Below are 17,260 nucleotides of genomic sequence, written 5' to 3'. Positions count from 1 at the left end.
GTAGAGTTCCCTGTGCTATACAGTCGGTCCATATGGGAACTATATTTCTGATAACCACATTGCCTACTCCAGTATTTTCAACATTCACAAATTGTCCTTGAGTTTCTGTGAGTGCTACTAATGATGGAAAAAACAAAAACAAAAACCTGTTCTCAAGTTGTTACTCGTGTAAGTAGTAACTTACAGCCACTTAAACTTAAGGTGCCAGCAACTAGCCTAGGCACTGGCGATACTAAGAGCAATAATGCGGAGAGAGATTCTGCCTGTAATAAATAAGATCACAACCTGTAGGGGAAACAGACCTGCCAGAATTATAGGAAAAGAGTAATGAGCACTAAGAAAAGGGTTAAGGACCACATTATGACTCTGAAGGATCCTACACACTTTTGCCTTTGTGGGCCCTTCCTCCGCGAAATACATATAAAAAGATGACATTATTATATACAACATTTTCTTCCACCTAAAAATTCATCTTTTTTTCTTCTGATTTTAAAAGAAGTGCTTTATGCAGCACTGTGCCTACAGTACCTAGTAATGTTTAAGTCCTTTCTGGTTCAGTGGTGGTTTGGGTGGATCCCAGGCAGCTTCGCAGACAGAGAGCTGAATGTCGAAGTATGCATTTTCAAGATTGATGAGGGGGACTTCCCTGGTGGCACAGTGGTTAAGAAACCGCCTGCCAATGCAGGGCACACGGGTTCGAGCCCTGGTCCGGGAAGATCCCACACACTGCTAGGCCCGTCTGCCACAACTACTGAGTCTGCACGCCACAATTACTGAAGCCCGCGTGCATACAGCCCGTGCTCTGCAACAAGAGAAGCCACCGCAATGAGAAGCCCGCGCACTGCAAAGAAGATAGCCCCTGCTCGCGACAACCAGAGAAAGCCTGTGCGCAGCAACGAAGATGCAACACAGCCAATAAATAAATAAATAAAAACAGTGAATTGATTTAAAAAAAAAAAAAGATTGATGAGGGAAGACAGGGCATTCCAGGAAGAAGGAGCATGTTATAGAAGTAACACAGCCAGACCTCCTGGAGACTTTTTCAAAATAAGGGAGAAATGATGTCCAATAGAATATAATGTGAACAACATGTAATTTTAAGCTTTGGTAGCCATATATAAAAGGGTAAAAGAAACCACCTGAAAATAGTTTTAATAACCTGCTTTACTTATTCCAATATATCCAAAATGGTTATCACTGCAAAATTTAGCCAGCCTAAAAAAAAAACTGAGATATAGTAACACTCCTTTTTTACATAACTAAAAATGTTCAAAACCCTTCAGGTAAACCTGCCCTTATGGCAGGTCAACTCAGATCCTAAACGTCAGACGGCTGAAGTTAAACACAATCCTACCAGGAAAAACCCTATACCTGGCAAAAGAATGTTTCATGGTGGCTTAGCATTTAAGATCTTTATTTCACTCCGTCTCTGTATCATATTCACCACCACCCACTGTCATGTGATAAACCCTTCAGTATTAGATTAAAATGAGCTACTAGACCCTTAGAAAAGCGTCTTGAATGACATCTGTCTTTAAGATACAAAGAGAACAGGGAAAAGCATGAACGCAGTCCCCCACTACCATAAATTACGCAGTCGAGTTTCCCACATTTGGGGAAATCACAGGGGTCAGCACATCCGGAGTGCAATTGAGGCAGGAGATAGATGGGCTCCTGGCTAGACATTTACAACTGGTCTCCTGTTCACACTTCCTGAAGAAGTGGGTGAGAAGAAGATGGGCTCCAGGCCAGACATTCATTACCAGCACCCCCATTTACACTTCCTGAAGCAAGAGACAAACGGGCTCTATGACTATATATTTATGACCTGACTCCTGTCTGTATTTCTAGATCTGCACTTCGATATAAAAACCAGCAACAGAAATAGGGTAAATAACAGGACATTGGACATTTTTATGGAAGGGACAGAGTGGAACTAAACCCTATTAAAAGATCAAGAGGTCATACATTTCCCATCCTTAGGGCAAGGAAAACATTGCACATGTGCAGAAAGGCTCCTTGGGGGTCAGAAAGGAGGGGGCACCACCGCATAATATGTGATGCTAAGGCTGTCCCATAGGCCTCTGGGCTGGCATCCATCTTGGAAAAAAGTTCAGCACGTGTGTTGGGGCGGCTCCTAGGACAGGTCAGGTGTGGAAAAAGAAACCAGATGATTGGCCAAAGGTAAACAAAGACCCGGAAGACCTGCCCTATATAAATGACCTAACCGCCTCTTTACTGCACTCCTCCTTAGGGAGGACGCCCACACCCTTTCTCTCTGGGGGTGCATCTCTGCCCTGCTTCTGTCTTTTTTTTTTTTTTCCCCTGCTTCTGTCTTAACTAAACAAACTGTTTCTCTGTGTGCTCTCCCACTTGTAGTTGTGCTATGTCTCTAATAATAAACTTGGTACCTGTTTTTACAGTTTTTGCCTCCGTGAGAAATGCATTTTTCACTGGGGGCAAGGGCCAGGGGGTGCAGTGGCTAAGATTCCCGGTTTTCATCCAGGCTACCCAGGTTCAACGCCTGGGCAGGGAATCAAGATCTCGCTTCAGGCCACCACTCACTGCTGCCTCTCCAAAATCACAACGGATAAGCCTCGCCCTGGATAAACCACTTACGTGATCCTGGTATCTCCCCTGCCAGGTCAGTATGAACCGAGGTTGACCCCAGCACTACCCGCGGCTGCGCACACCACCATAAGGCCTGGGTCACTCCTGAAAGGACTCCAATTGGCCTTTATCTTAGCGATCCAAGTAAATAGATTTTCGAACTATCTTAGTACTGGTAATAGATAATCAAGCACGTCTTTCCAGGAAACGCGGTTCCAAATGCCCTGTGTCTTTCATGGACCTACTCCACCTCCCCCTTAGGTCCCGCGCAGCCCGGCAGGTCCGAGCCGGCAGCCGCGCCTCCTGTGGGCTGCTTCGGGAGGCCGCTTCCTCCAGCAACCAGCCCGACCAGGATACTTTCCTGACACAAACCCACCCCTCTCCCAACGCTGGCGTAACTGAAGGTCTCCGGATCTCCTTGTGTGGAGTCCCCTGGAGCAAACGGACGCGACAGAGCTTTTTAGTCGCCAGCCGACTTCAGCCGCCTGGATCGCAACGCTCCATACCAGCCCCGCACCATTTCCTCCCGTTCCAAGAGCGGGAGGAGCAGCGCATGAAATCGAGAATATCCTGGCTACGTGCTAGCGGTTGGACTCCAATTCAGTGCTCACACTGCACGATTCGAGATAAGCTTCTAGCCTCTGAATCGGCTCCTCAGTTTGTACAGAATGAGGAGGAACCATCCAGTCAGATCTCCCACTCAGCTCAGCGCCCCCCCCCCCGCCCCCACCGCCCAGACTTTGTCTCCTGCCCCTGCTCCTGCCCTGTTAACCCACACCCACCCCACCTTCTGAGAATGGACAGTGTCCTCAGCGAACAGACGGGGTCCATTCCTACCTTTCCCTCTGGAGTTTTTCTTTCTCCTGATCTCTGTGAGTTTCTCTTTTTCGCTAAGAGATATATGTGAAAAACCTGTTTTGTTGCTGTTCTATTCTCCCAGCATTTTATGTTTTGAACCAGGATTAAGTTTCTGTTAGCCCCCTGTCTAGTTATTGCCAGAGAGGGCCGTCTGACCTCTCAGTTCACTAGACTCTTCACTCAAGATCCCATGTGACTCACTAGCCCCTCATCCACCTCATCACACCCACCCACCCACCATGCTGCAGCACAGCACACTTGCTCCACCTGGTCCTAGATCCAGGACTCATCTCCTCTACACCCATTCTCCCCAGCACTGCTGGAAGAAGTTGTGATTCTCCCACTCCAGATTCATGCAAACTGCACCCACATCTTCACTGCTACTTGGCTTTCCTTTTATACATATCTTTTAAATTCCCTCAACCCTGATGTTTCAAACCTCTACCTAAACCAGTGGTTCTCAGTGACCATGCCACCACTCCCAAGGGGTAGTTTTGAAAATCTGTGGGGACATTTTTGTTTCCTTGTGTTGCCATGCCAAGCATTTACATATTAAAATATTTTACTATAACATTTTATTTTTATTTCTCCTTTATATTACAGTTAGGACATTTATATCATTTGTGGGGGAAGTATATGTAGTTATATTTTCTAGGAACATCTTGAACATTCGTATTTTCTACGAACATACTATGAATGATAAAGGAAACGTTACTACTCGCCAAAGGGGACCCTAGGTTTGACAGAATTGAGACCCACAACTGTAATCCAATCACACCCATATATCCTCTTTGTAGGAGGGAGAATAATTTAGCTTCTCTTTTATTTCAAAAGTACAAATGAATGCTCTTTCCCATCATCTACTGAATCAATGTCTGGGTATGAGACCTGGGTGTGTGCACGTTTAACATGCTTTCCAGGTAATTCTTACACTGAAGTTTGAGAGCCACTGGGCCCAGCCTCGCTGTTGTGTCAGAGAAAGAGACATCGCTTTTCTTCTTAAGCCTCTCATTCCACATATGCTCCCAATCCCATCCTCTCTGATCTCAGCCCTTTCCATTGCCCTGGGTTTAGCACCTCTCCTTTCAAACATACAAAGGTGTCCTTTTATCCAGAAAAGGACAGACCCCCTACAGTACTATCCTCTTGCTTTCCATAGTCCCCCTACAGTACTATTCTCTTGCTCTCCTTTCTTGGATCTTAGGAGTTAATTCATTGGTTTAACATCACATTTATGGAATAGCTCCTACATGTCAAGACACCATTCTGTGGCTTTACAGATGTTATCTCATTCAATTCTCAACAATTCCTTTTTAGGTTGTGCAAACAAAAGAAGAGCAAGGAGTGTTTTGCTCAACATCGAATTCTGCAAAGATTAACCTGCTGCAGTCACTGACCAACAGCGCACTCTGTGCTTCAGACAGAAGAGATTAAGGCGATGAAAGGATGAAGCACTCCGTGTGCTCCAGTCTGAGGAAATTAAGACAATAAGAGGATGCTCTGTGCTTTGGACAAACAGGCTCTTAGATAGTTAGATGTATCTCAGGAAGAATTTTAATGAACCCAGCTTCTTGCATCTTCCCATACAGGGAAAAGAACTAAAATCATTAACTTGTGATGTATGTTCTCTGTGACTAGCAGTAATCTTTTACCAAGTTACATACCTGACTGCATGTATTCCCCACCAAAAAAATCATATATAAACTAGCCTCTCCCTCACCTCTTCAGAGCAGTTTCTCAGAGCTACTGAGAGGCTATCTCCTGGGCTATAGTCCTCAGTAAGACCCTGAAGCAAACTTAACTTACAATGTTTACATTGTGCATTTTTCTTTCTATTGGCAGTTGTCACTATTACTATCATTCCCCATTTTAGAGATGAAGAAAATGAGGTACAAGACAGTTAGCTAATTTACCTAAAACCACCCAGTTAGACAGTAGCAGAACTAGTGAGAGTCCATGTTCTTAACCTCTACACTCAGTGGCTTACAGACTGATACACAGTTGACCATTGCTCAACACGGGTTTGAACTGCATGGATTCACTTATATGTGGATTTTTTCCATAAATAAGTACTACAGGATCCAAGGGTACAGATACAGAGGAACTGCAGATACAGAGGGCCACCTATAAATTACACACAGATTTTTTACTGCATGGAGGGTTGGTGTCCCTAACCCCCACATTTTTAAAGGGTCAAAGCTTCATTATAGTCAGAGTCTACTAACCTGTGGAGAAAACATCAGGTTAGAAAGACTGGGAGAATTAATCTCCCGAGAGCAAAGCTGGAAAATCCTCCAAAACAATTAAAGTCTCTTTGGCATCAGGGAACCTAAGAGAGCAAAGGATTAGGACCCTCTCAGTGTGATGTGGTCAAAGAAATAACGGAAGGTGTTCTCAAGCCCTGGAACTATGGGGAGTTTCCGAGATGTACTGATTGTTTAATTTGTAGACTGATTTCTTCTTCAACTTCAAACTGAGCAACTTGATCTTCTCCACTCCATTCACTAAAAGTTACTAATGTGGCCAACACATATTATACTTGTTTTCTTGCCATTTCCCCCTACTGCATCAAAAGCAGAAAATGAGTGCATTTTTTCAAAGCTCACTAATGACTACTGACTATGAAAGTGCTCACCTCTGCTCTCTCTCCAGCTTTTTTCGGGGGGTTCCTTCTCCTCTCTTGTTCTCTAATTGAGGCAATTCTGCAAAGCCCAGTCCTTGACTGCTGTAGTTTTCAGCTTGCATGCTCTTTCCTCAAAGATTGATCCCACCTTCCTGATGCCAAATATGATGTGAATTCAACTATTCAACTAGGCCCGTTCTATAGCTTGCTTCCAAATCTTCATCTCATACCTTTATGTCTTAACCCCAGCAGAAATTTATAAATAATACTCATATCCTGGGCTGCTGATTAACTGAATGGCCTGTCATCTCTCCAATATAAACAGCCAGTAGTAGACTCCAGACAAATGTGAGTTACTGGTAACTAAATACTGCTGGGAGTGGGAATGGCAGAGCATCTTCTGGACTAGACTTTCGGTAGACCACAACAAAAAGAGAGCCTCTGCTACCACAAACTATAATTGGAAGAGTCAGGGGGTGAGCTGCAAACTGGGAAACCAGTTCTGTGATCTCTTCACAGCCACAGCTGCATGATCTGGGCTTTTACTACGTAACCTCCTCAGTAATCACCATACCTTGCCTATACTTTCCCCTCCATCCCCGTTTACTCCTCACTTCCCAAAATACCTGTTGTTGGATTTACTTCTCCTCCAAGTAGCACAACCCCTTTAATATAGTAGCACGTTAGATTTTTAAAGTAGAGACGTCATCCTAAAAGTAAAGGCTTTTAACTCACACAGCCTTTCATTTACATAACTACATCACAAGCTCCCAGCTGACACACAGTTCCCCCCAACCTCAAATTTAAAAGATAGGAAAACAAAAAAGCCAAACAAAAAAATATGTTTTGGGAAAGAAGTTCTGATTTTGAAAGTAACCATTCAGTCTTTGGGAAAACTGAAGAGTACAAAGGAAAAAAATCACAACAAATTCTACATTTTATGGTGTTAAGTCTACCCGCCAGCTCCCCGCTGTGGTTTGTTCGTTTATTGCCATTTCCACCCCCACTCCTTTTTTTTTTTTTTTTTTTTTTTCCGGTACGCGGGCCTCTCACTGTTGTGGCCTCTCCCGTTGCGGAGCACAGGCTCAGCGACCATGGCTCACGGGCCCAGCCGCTCCGCGGCATGTGGGATCTTCCCGAATCGGGGCACAAACCTGCGTCCCCTGCATCGGCAGGCGGACTCCCAACCACCTTTTTTCCCCTTTTTTTTTTTTTTTTGCGCTATGCGGGCCTCTCACTGCTGTGGCCTCTCCCGTTGCGGAGCACAGGGTCCGGACGCGCAGGCTCAGCAGCCATGGGTCACGGGCCAGCCACTCCGCGGCATGTGGGATCTTCCCAGACCGGGGCACGAACCCGCGTCCCCTGCATCGGCAGGCGGACTCTCAACCACTGCGCCACCAGGGAAGCCCTCCCCTTATTTAAAAAAAAAAAAATTATTGAAATATAGTTGATTTACAGTGTGGTGTTAAATCTTGAAGGCTTTAAAAATTAATAGTCATAAATGTCTATAGACACAAACATATTTTTAACTTTAAAGAAAATAATGAAGGACTTCCCTGGTAGTCCAGGGGCTAAGACTGCACTCTCCCAATTCAAGGGGCCCAGGTTCGATCCCTGGTCAGGGAACTAGATCTCACACGCCGAAACTAAGAGTTCGCACGCCGCAACTAAAAAAAAAGATTCCCCATGCTGCAACTAAGACCTGGCGCAGGCAAATAAATAAATATTAAAAAAAAAAAAGAAAAGAGGGCTTCCCTGGTGGCGCAGTGGTTGAGAGTTCGCCTGCCGATGCAGGGGACACGGGTTCGTGCCCCGGCCCGGGAAGATCCCACATGCCGCGGAGCGGCTGGGCCCGTGAGCCATGGCCGCTGAGCCTGCGCGTCCGGAGCCTGTGCTCCGCAACGGGAGAGGCCACAACAGTGAGAGGCCCGCGTACCGCAAAAAAAAAAAAAAAAAAAAAAAATAGTAGTAGTTGCGAAAGACCACATGTTATATGGTTCTATTTATATGAAACAGGCAAATACATAGAGATAGAAAGCTGATTAGTGGGTTGGAGAAGATGGTGGAGCAGAATTTGGGAGGTGACTGCTCTTTTTAGGGTGATGAAAATGTTCTAAGATTTATTGTAGTGATGACTGCAAAACTCTGTGAACATACTAAAAAACACTGAAGGAAGGAAGGAAGATGGAAAATAAATACAGCTTTGGAAAAGCAAATTATCAGGGAAAGCATGAATGCAGTTCCCTGCCACATAAATCATATTGCTCCCTACATTTGAAGAAGTCAGGGGTCACCACTATCTAGTAATGAGAACTAGCAGAGTCCTACCATTTACCTGATAGAGGAGGGTCATTTCCCTGTCCCTCACTTCTCCTGGTCTTCACCCTTCTACTCACACTCTAGCGGTCCTTTGCCCCCAAAGTGCCAACTGGTTTTTCTCCACTTCAGTTAAAGGAATCTAACTCAATAAAACATAGCATAGACTGTATTCCAGAAACCTACATGTTGAGGAATAAGAGAGAGCCTTCAGGTCCTACAAAAGGAGGATGCGTTTATTCTCAAATTGCACTACTCCAATGATGACACTGCCCACAGGTCCCAAAGAGCTGGCCCATGCAGGAAACCTACATGTGTGGAAAAATAGAGGACTGATTATATGGAGGAGAGGCTGGTTTCTATTCATATGTGTATACCATAATCTACCTTCCCAGTGAGTGCTATTCCCTTCCAGCTTTTCAGGTTGTCTTTTGCTCCCAAAATTTTGGAGTTTCTCTACAGGAAGCCTCAGAATATTTAGTCTTTTTGCCTTTAATAGTAACACCTCAGCTTTGTAACTCATAAGATTGGGCTCCAGGCAATCTGGCTCTTTCTTTTTTTAAAAAAATTAATTTATTTATTGGCTGTGTTGGGTCTTCACAGCTGCATGCGGGCTTTCTCTAGTTGAGGCGAGTAGGGGCTGCTCTTTGCTGCGGTGCACAGGCTTCTCACTGCAGTGGCTTCTCTTGCTGTGGAGCACGAGCTCTAGGCGCACGGGCTTCAGCAGTTGTGGTTCGTGGGCTTCAGTTGTTGTGGCTCGCGGGCTCTAGAGCACAGTCTCAGTAGTTGTGGCACAAGGGCTTAGTTGCTCCGTGGCACGTGGGATCTTCCTGGACCAGGGCACAAACCTGTGTCCCCTGCATTGGCAGGCAGATTCTTAACCACTGGGCCACCAGGGAAGCCCCAATCTGGCTCTTTCTAAAAAATCAAACCACCCTTTAAATGGGTGAACTGTATGGAATTGTATGGTATGTGAATTATACCTCAGTAAAGCTGTTTTCCCCCAGAATAAACTTAGACAGATAGATAGATAGATGGATAGATAGATAGATATCTACTTTCAAGGGACAAAGATGACGAAAACTGAAGATGTCCACATCTTTCTATTACAGTCTATTGTGCCATATAATGTTCTCCCCACCTCCCATCCCCAAACAGTGCCCTAATTGTGACAAGAACTATGTTCCATGGGTGTCTACATTCCCCTCACGTGGCATGAAGCTCTGCACATAGTAAGTACCCCACGTACGTTGGCTGAGTTGAATGAAGTGGGCATCAAACTCAGGAGGCACTTTTAGAAACTTTCTTAACTTGCTATGAGCAGTGGTTGTAGGACTGAAATTCATGCACTGCCCTCTGAAATGACTACGTTTTTAAATTGAAGTATAGTTGCTTTACAATATTACATTAATTTCAGGTGTACAGCACAGTGATTCAATATTTTTATAGATTATACTCCATTTAAGGTTATTAAAAAATAGTGGCTATATTCCCCCTGTGCCATACAATTTATCCTTGTTGCTTATTTATTTTATACATAGTAGTTTGTATCTCTTAATCCCCTACCCCTATCTTGCTCCTCCCTCCTTCCCTCTCCCACTGGTAATCACCAGTTTGTTCTCTATATCTGTGTTTGCTTCTTTTTTGTTATATTCACTAGTTTGTTGTATTTTTTAGATTTCACATGTAAATGATAACATAGAGTATTTGTCTTTTTTTTTTTTTTTTTTTTTTTTGCGGTACGCGGGCCTCTCACTGTTGTGGCCTCTACCATTGCGAAGCACAGGCTCAGCGGCCATGGCTCACGGGCCCAGCCACTCCGCAGCATGTGGGATCTTCCCGAACCAGGGTACGAACCCGTGTCCCCTGCATCGGCAGGTGGACTCTCAACCACTGCGCCACCAGGGAAGCCTAGAGTATTTGTCTTTATCTGACTTACTTCACTAACCATAATATGCTCTAGGTCGAGACTTCCCTGGCAGTCCAGTGGTTATTTTTGTTATTGTTGTTGTTGTTATTAATATTTATTTATTTATTTGGCTGCATCAGGGCTTAGTTGCGGCACTCGGGATCTTCGTGGTGGCATGTGGGATGGATCTTTCATTGCAGTGTGCCGGCTCAGTTGCCCCGCGGCACATGGCATCTTAGTTCCCTGACCAGGGATCGAACCCACATCCCCTGCATTGGAAGGCAGAGTTTTAACCACTGGACCACCAGGGAAGTCCTGGTCCAGTGGTTAAGACTTCGCCTTCTAATGCAGGGGATGCGGGTTCAATCCCTGGTCAGGGAGCTAAGATCCCACATGCCTTGTGGCCAAAAAACCAAAACATAAACAGAAGCAATATTGTAACAAATTCAATAAAGACTTTAAAAATGGTCCCATCAAAAATTTTAAAAAAGATTATAAACTTTAAAAAAATGCTCTAGGTCTATCCATGTTGTTGCAAATGGCAGAAATGCATTCTTTTTTATGGCTGGTTAATATTCCATTGTGTATGTATATCTATATATCTTCTTTATCCATTCATATGCTGATGGACACTTAGGTTGCTTCTATATATTAGCTATTGTATTAAACAATGCTGTTATGAACAACGGGGTGCATGTCATCTTTTTGAATTAGTGCTTTCATTTTTTTCGGCTATATACTCAGGAGTGGAATTGCTGGATCATGTGGTAGTTCCATTTTTAATTTTTTTAGGACCCTTCATACTGTTTTCCACAGTGGTTGCACCAACTTACATTCCCACCAACAGTGTACAAGGATTCCCTTTTCTCCACATCCTCCTTTGTTATTTGTGGTCTTTTTGATGATAGCCATTCCGACAGGTATGAAAATCGTTGTGGTTTTGAGCTGCATTTCTCTGATGATTAGCAGTGTTGAGTATATTTTCACATGCCTGTTGGCCATCTGTATATCTTCTTTGGAAAAATATCTATTCATGTCTTCTGCCCATTTTTAAATTGGGGTTTTTTTTTGATATTTAGTTGTATGAACTGTTTGCATATTTTGGATATTAACCTCTTATCGGTCATATCATTTGTAAATATTTTCTCCCATTCATTAGGTTGTCTTTTTGTTTTGTCGATGGTTTCCTTTGCTGTGCAAAAGTTTGTAAGCTTAGTTAGGTCCCATTTGCTTATTTTTGCTTTTGTTTCTTTTGCCTTAGGAGACATCTTAAAAAATATCAGTACAATTTTTTTTTAAAGCATTTATTTATTTATATTTGGTTGTGCTGGGTCTTAGTTGTGGCTCACAGGCTCCTTAGTTGTGGCATGCGAACTCTTAGTTGTGGCATGCATGTGGGATCTAGTTCCCTGACCAGGGATTGAACCCAGGCCCCCCACGTTGGGAGCACAGAGTCTTAACCACTGTGCCACCAGGGAAGTCCCTCACTTATGATACATGCCAAAGAGTGTTCTGCTTATGTTCTTTTGTAGGAGCTTTATGGTTTCAGGTCTGAAATGACAATTTTGAATGGATCAGCCTTAGGTTCTGAAATGGTTGTTTTTAAAAGGGGGGATTAAAAAAGCACACATACTGAGTTGTTTCCATACTCTAGCAAAGTTAAACATCTATTCCCAGTAGTACAAGAGACTCCACCACAACTCAGAGAAAAAGTCTCTACAGACTGCAGCCTCTCTATTTTGTGCGTGTGTGTGAAGTTTTTTACATCAGGCCATGAGCCAACACCTGCCTCAATCACTGGAGCCTAAAGTCACTTCTTTATCACTGCTTATCCATGGAGCCAAGGGGACTGATTATAAACAGGGTGAAAAGAAGCCACCGGCACGACTAAGACAGCAGTATAACCCTGGTAAAATCATTTTGGAGTTGTACCAGAGATTGACCTGGTTTCCGTCCGTCAGTTTTAGGACACAATAACACCCGCGTGTGACCCTGAGCACAGTCTAGACTGTGCCTGTATTACTGCCTCACTTTTTCTCTGCCTGGCATTCAGAGCTACTTCACCTACTAGACTGCAGGCCTCTAGAGCAGGGTTTTTCTTTTTTTTTTTCAGTAGTAATGATTTTGTGTATTCCATTCTATCTTTTTATTTTTTTATTATTTTTTTAAACATCTTTATTGGTATAATGCAGGGCTTTTCTTGTTTGTTTCTTTTAAAATAGTTGGAATATGGGAGTTCCCTGGCAGTCCAGTGGTTAAGATTCCGTGCTTCCACTGCAGGGGCCTGGGTTCGATCCCTGGTTGGGGAACTAAGATCCCACAAGCCACACGGCGTGACCAGAAAAAAAAAAAGTCAAAATAACACAACATATAATTACTACATATATTACTTTACCCATTAACTTCATACTCTCTTTAAAAACTTACAGGAAACATAATTTTATTATTATTATTATTTTTTTTTTGCAGTACGTGGGCCTCTCACTGTCGTGGCCTAGACCGTTGTGGAGCACAGGCTCCGGATGCGCAGACTCAGCGGCCATGGCTCACGGGCCCAGCCGCTCTGCGGCATGTGGGATCTTCCCGGACCAGGGCACGAACCCGTGTCCCCTGCATCGGCAGGCGGACTCCCAACCACTGTACCACCAGGGAAGCCCTAGGAAACATAATTTTAAATTTCTGCATGACAGTCCATCTTATGACTGGATTGTAATTCATATAATCATTCCCCTTATTACTGGACATTTAGGTTGGTTCAATTTTTCACTACTGTAAATAATTCTGGGCTCTGGATAGAGATGGCACATTGAACATCTATAAATTTCACTCCCTTCCAAAACCCCACAAAAACTTCGGAAAAGAAATTTTTAAAAGGCAACAACTTTCAAGGATGGAGAGGACAGAAGGGACATGAGCAACATATTTTTGACAGTTATAAATGAGAAATGACTGAACTAGACCAGGGACCCCCAAATCTTTAGCCAGTTCTGGGGAAAGCTGAAAACTAACCCAACTGACACTGCAGAGTACTCAAAAAACTCCAGATTTAACAGTGCCAGAACCTCTAGAACCAGGTGAAATGAGAGAATACTAAGAAACCAGGCTGATGGAAAGCTGTCTCAGAAGAGATGCCCAAACCCCTCTCTCCCCATGCTGCTGGATAACCGGCCCACCCTGGCACTATCTAGAGTGGTGAGAAAGACAGGAAGGTACAACTGAGGTCCTCTGGAGAAGACCTGAAGCTCAGGTAAAAGTTTAAACAGTTACTGAAAAGAGGATGTACATATGCATTCCAAAGGCTAAATGCTGAGACTTCCTCCCTCTCATCCTCCATTTGGTTTCCAGAACACTGGCAACCAAGCCTTTACCTTCCAGGATACTGAAAGATTCCTCTGAGTAATGTGAACACCCTAGAACAAAGTCCCAAAGATGTTGACATGGGCTTCCTCTACAAAGGTATAGGGAGATCATTGCAGGGAAGCAGAAAGACCGTACAGCCTCACCTTGGCCAGCTCCCTAATTGTTAACATGAGGAGACAACCATAATAGCAGCTCAACCAAACAACCAAAAGAAGACAATATGGAGGAGACAGACGATGCAAAAGGAAGAAAACTAAAAAAGAAAATAAAACACAATCATTAAAATCTTCAGAGATATAAAAAGATTTTGCAACTGAAAAATAAGTACAAGAAGTTATACAAAGCAGAAACTAAGAACAACAAAAAAAGAGGTCTTAAAGATATGATTGTAGAAATAAAAAACGGAATACATGGGTTCAGCAAAAAAGATGAATAGATGGAAAATAGATTTTTTTTTCCTAATTAGAGGACCATTGTAGGAGTTCTAATAACCAAATATGGAGAGTTCTAGAAAAATTAAAAACAAAGGGGAGGGGACTTCCCTGGTGGCACAGTGGTTACAAATCCGCCTGCCAGTGCAGGAGATTCGGGTTCGAGCCGTGGTCTGGGAAAATCCCACATGCTGTGGAACAACTAAGCCCATGTGCCACAACTACTGAGGCTGTGCTCTAGAACCCACGAGCCACAACTACTGAGCCTGCATGCCACAACTACTGAAGCCCACGCACCTAGAGCCTGTGCTCCACAATGAGAAGCCACTGCAATGAGAAGCCTGCACACCGCAACGAAGAGTACCCCCCACTCGCTGCAACTAGAGAAAGCCCGTGCACAGCAATGAAGACCCAATGCAGCCAAAAATAAATAAATAAATAAATTAATTAAATTAAATAACTATGATAAAAACCAACAGGAGGAAATCACCAATGAAATAATTCAAGACAATTTCTCAACATGGAAGACTTTCTGGTCGAAAGGGTCCTCATCAAGTGCCCCATACAATGAATGGCTATAAGATACACATCATTAGGAAATTACAAAAAATGAAAATAAAGAGATAATTCTTCAACTTTTCTGAAAATGAAAAGATCAGTCACATATGTCATGTAAACAGTATAAGGAATTAGAAAGTCTTCTCAGTAGCTTCTAGAGGCTATAAGTCAAAAAAGTGATGTCTTTGAAATCATGAAGAAAAATTTAACTCCAACCTAGAATCTGATACCCATTTAAACAATTACACCTATGCAGCAATCTGAAAGAACAACGGGTTTAGGTAGAAGAAAAATAGAAGTAGATAGATCTCCAGAAGAAAAAAAAAAACCCTGCATTTAAACTAATAAGACTACCTGATATGATTTACCCTATGGAAAAACCAGAGGCTACTGGAAAGTGTGGGAAGAATTAGGAATAGGTAAAAGAAAAGTAACCAAATGAAAAAAGGTAAAATTAAACAGAGGGGGAGAATTCCCTGGTGGTCCAGTGGTTAGGATTCCACACTTCCACTGCAGGGGACACAGGTTCAATCCCTGGTGGGGGAACTAAGATCCCGCATGCTGCACTGCATGGCCAAAAAAAAAAAAAAAAACCACCAAAAGGGGAAAAAAACTAACCAGAGGAAAAATAAAATTAAAGGAAACAATGACATTCAATGACAATGCTCTGCTGTGAATAATGTTTGCCTAAGAATAATATGAACACTGAATACTGATTTAACCAAGTGATTTAACCAAATGGTTTTTAAACTAAATTAGGAAAAATAGAGAAGAAATGGTGGTGCAAGAGAGCTAAATCTTCATTTACATTATCAAAAATAGGCAATGTCAAACATGGATGCATTAAAGGATAATATTTTAGATATTATTTAAATATCTAATTAGATATTATCTAAATATCTAGATATTTCTGGTTTAGAAACACAGAGGTTCATAAATTTCAGAAGAATCAAATTTTAGTTGTTTTTAGAGTGGAAAGTGTCTCCCTCCGAAGGGGACCTGCAGAACAGGAAGAAGTAGGCAAAGAACTTAGTTTAGAAACATAAAAGGACTATTTGATTTTCTAAATGAAGTATATGTGTTATTTGGATACAAATTTTATAAACATGCTGCAAAATATCTGTACTTTGTGTCTCTCATGTTCAGTTTTAAACAAAGGCCCCAGAACAGCACTCAGGTAACTATCTTTATCAGGTGAGTACTTAAACTCAGAAGCCAATTGAGGGGTATTTTTATATTGCTGAGGGTCAGGAAGTGGCCAAGTACAGACGGAAAAGGATTTGTTCTAAAAGAGAAGCAACAGGAACTGCTTTTACAAGACAGGTGAACATGAGTGTGAAGATCACTAGACATCCTCAGAATAGCTAAATCTGGAAACTAGGAAGAACCAGAACATACCATACCCTGAAACTGAAACCCAAGCAATCAGCAGCACATACAGGAATAGCAGTTGTTTGCAAATATACTCTAGTTTACAGCAATCGATTCTCAAAGACACTAGCAGGGGGCCTTTAAAAATACCCACATCCAATCCAGATGAAACATTCAGTATATAATAAATGAGAGACAAACCTACTAAAACGGTTCAAAAGTCCCAAATTCAGGTAGCTACTTAAGAGAAGAACATCCTGGTTATTTCAATGCCCTCAAGAACCTAGTTTTTAAATTGAAACTAAGCCAATCAGAAACATAAAAACTCATACAAATTTTCCCTCAGAACACTACCCCTAACGTGCCAGAAACTCCCCAACAAGAATAGGAACCTACGATGTGAAACTTCCTTTTAACAAACAAAAGAACCAGGGGAGAGCGCGAACGCAGTCCCCCACTACCACAAATTATGCAGTCGAGTTTCCCACATTTGGGGAAATCGCAGGGGTCAGCACATCCGGAGTGCAATGGATAAGCCTCGCCCTGGGAAAACCACCTTCGTGATCATGGTGTCTCCCCTGCCAGGTAAGTATGAGTTGCTAGTATTCGCTGGTACCTCACCCTCAGATTCAAATCACTCTAAAGAGAGGGTCACTTTTCTCATGCATTTTACAACCCAACCCCCACTGCTGGAATACAGTTTCCAAACCTTAATTACCATGCAGCAATATTTTGTATATCTAGATATTGCCAAATCTTAGGAAATACAATGCCTAGTGTAAGAATTACCGGCAGTCACTGCTCTTATCTACATGTTCCACACCCCTTTTGCTGATCTCATTCACAGCGTCCTTTTCCTGGTATAGTTAGTGGAATGAAAAAGGCAAAGACGCTCTACGGATATAAAGGTAACAAATTCGTTCCTTCCTTCAAGGGCTTGGAGCTAATGACGTCGCTGTGATTCTGGCGCAGTTCAGCAAGCCGATATTCACGTAACAGAAAGAGCAAGTCTGAAAAGATGAAATTTGGCAAAAGTACATTAAAAAATTCAGTCCAGGAAGTGCTAAAAATAGGCTGTCAGTTCAAAGCTTCAAGCAAAAGTACAAAATATGCTCTTTCAAATATGCCACATATGATCACCCTCACTTGCAAGAGCAGTTACACAAACACTAATTCTAAACCAAGTAAGTGGAAAACTCACAAAACGCTCCCTCCTACAGCAGG

At 42.8% G+C, this 17,260-nt stretch overlaps 1 non-coding gene across 1 annotated transcript; it reads right to left on the bottom strand.

Annotated features, from left to right (window-relative positions):
• Positions 1–16,465: 16,465 nt before the first annotated feature.
• Positions 16,466–16,629, bottom strand: LOC136139529 (U1 spliceosomal RNA). The gene has a single exon (XR_010657058.1). It is a non-coding gene; the product is annotated as a U1 spliceosomal RNA (small nuclear RNA).
• Positions 16,630–17,260: the final 631 nt, after the last annotated feature.

This window comes from Phocoena phocoena, chromosome 19 (assembly GCF_963924675.1).
Source record: "Phocoena phocoena chromosome 19, mPhoPho1.1, whole genome shotgun sequence".
Classification (NCBI taxonomy): domain Eukaryota; kingdom Metazoa; phylum Chordata; class Mammalia; order Artiodactyla; family Phocoenidae; genus Phocoena; species Phocoena phocoena.
This window is presented reverse-complemented; position numbering and strand designations above follow the sequence as displayed.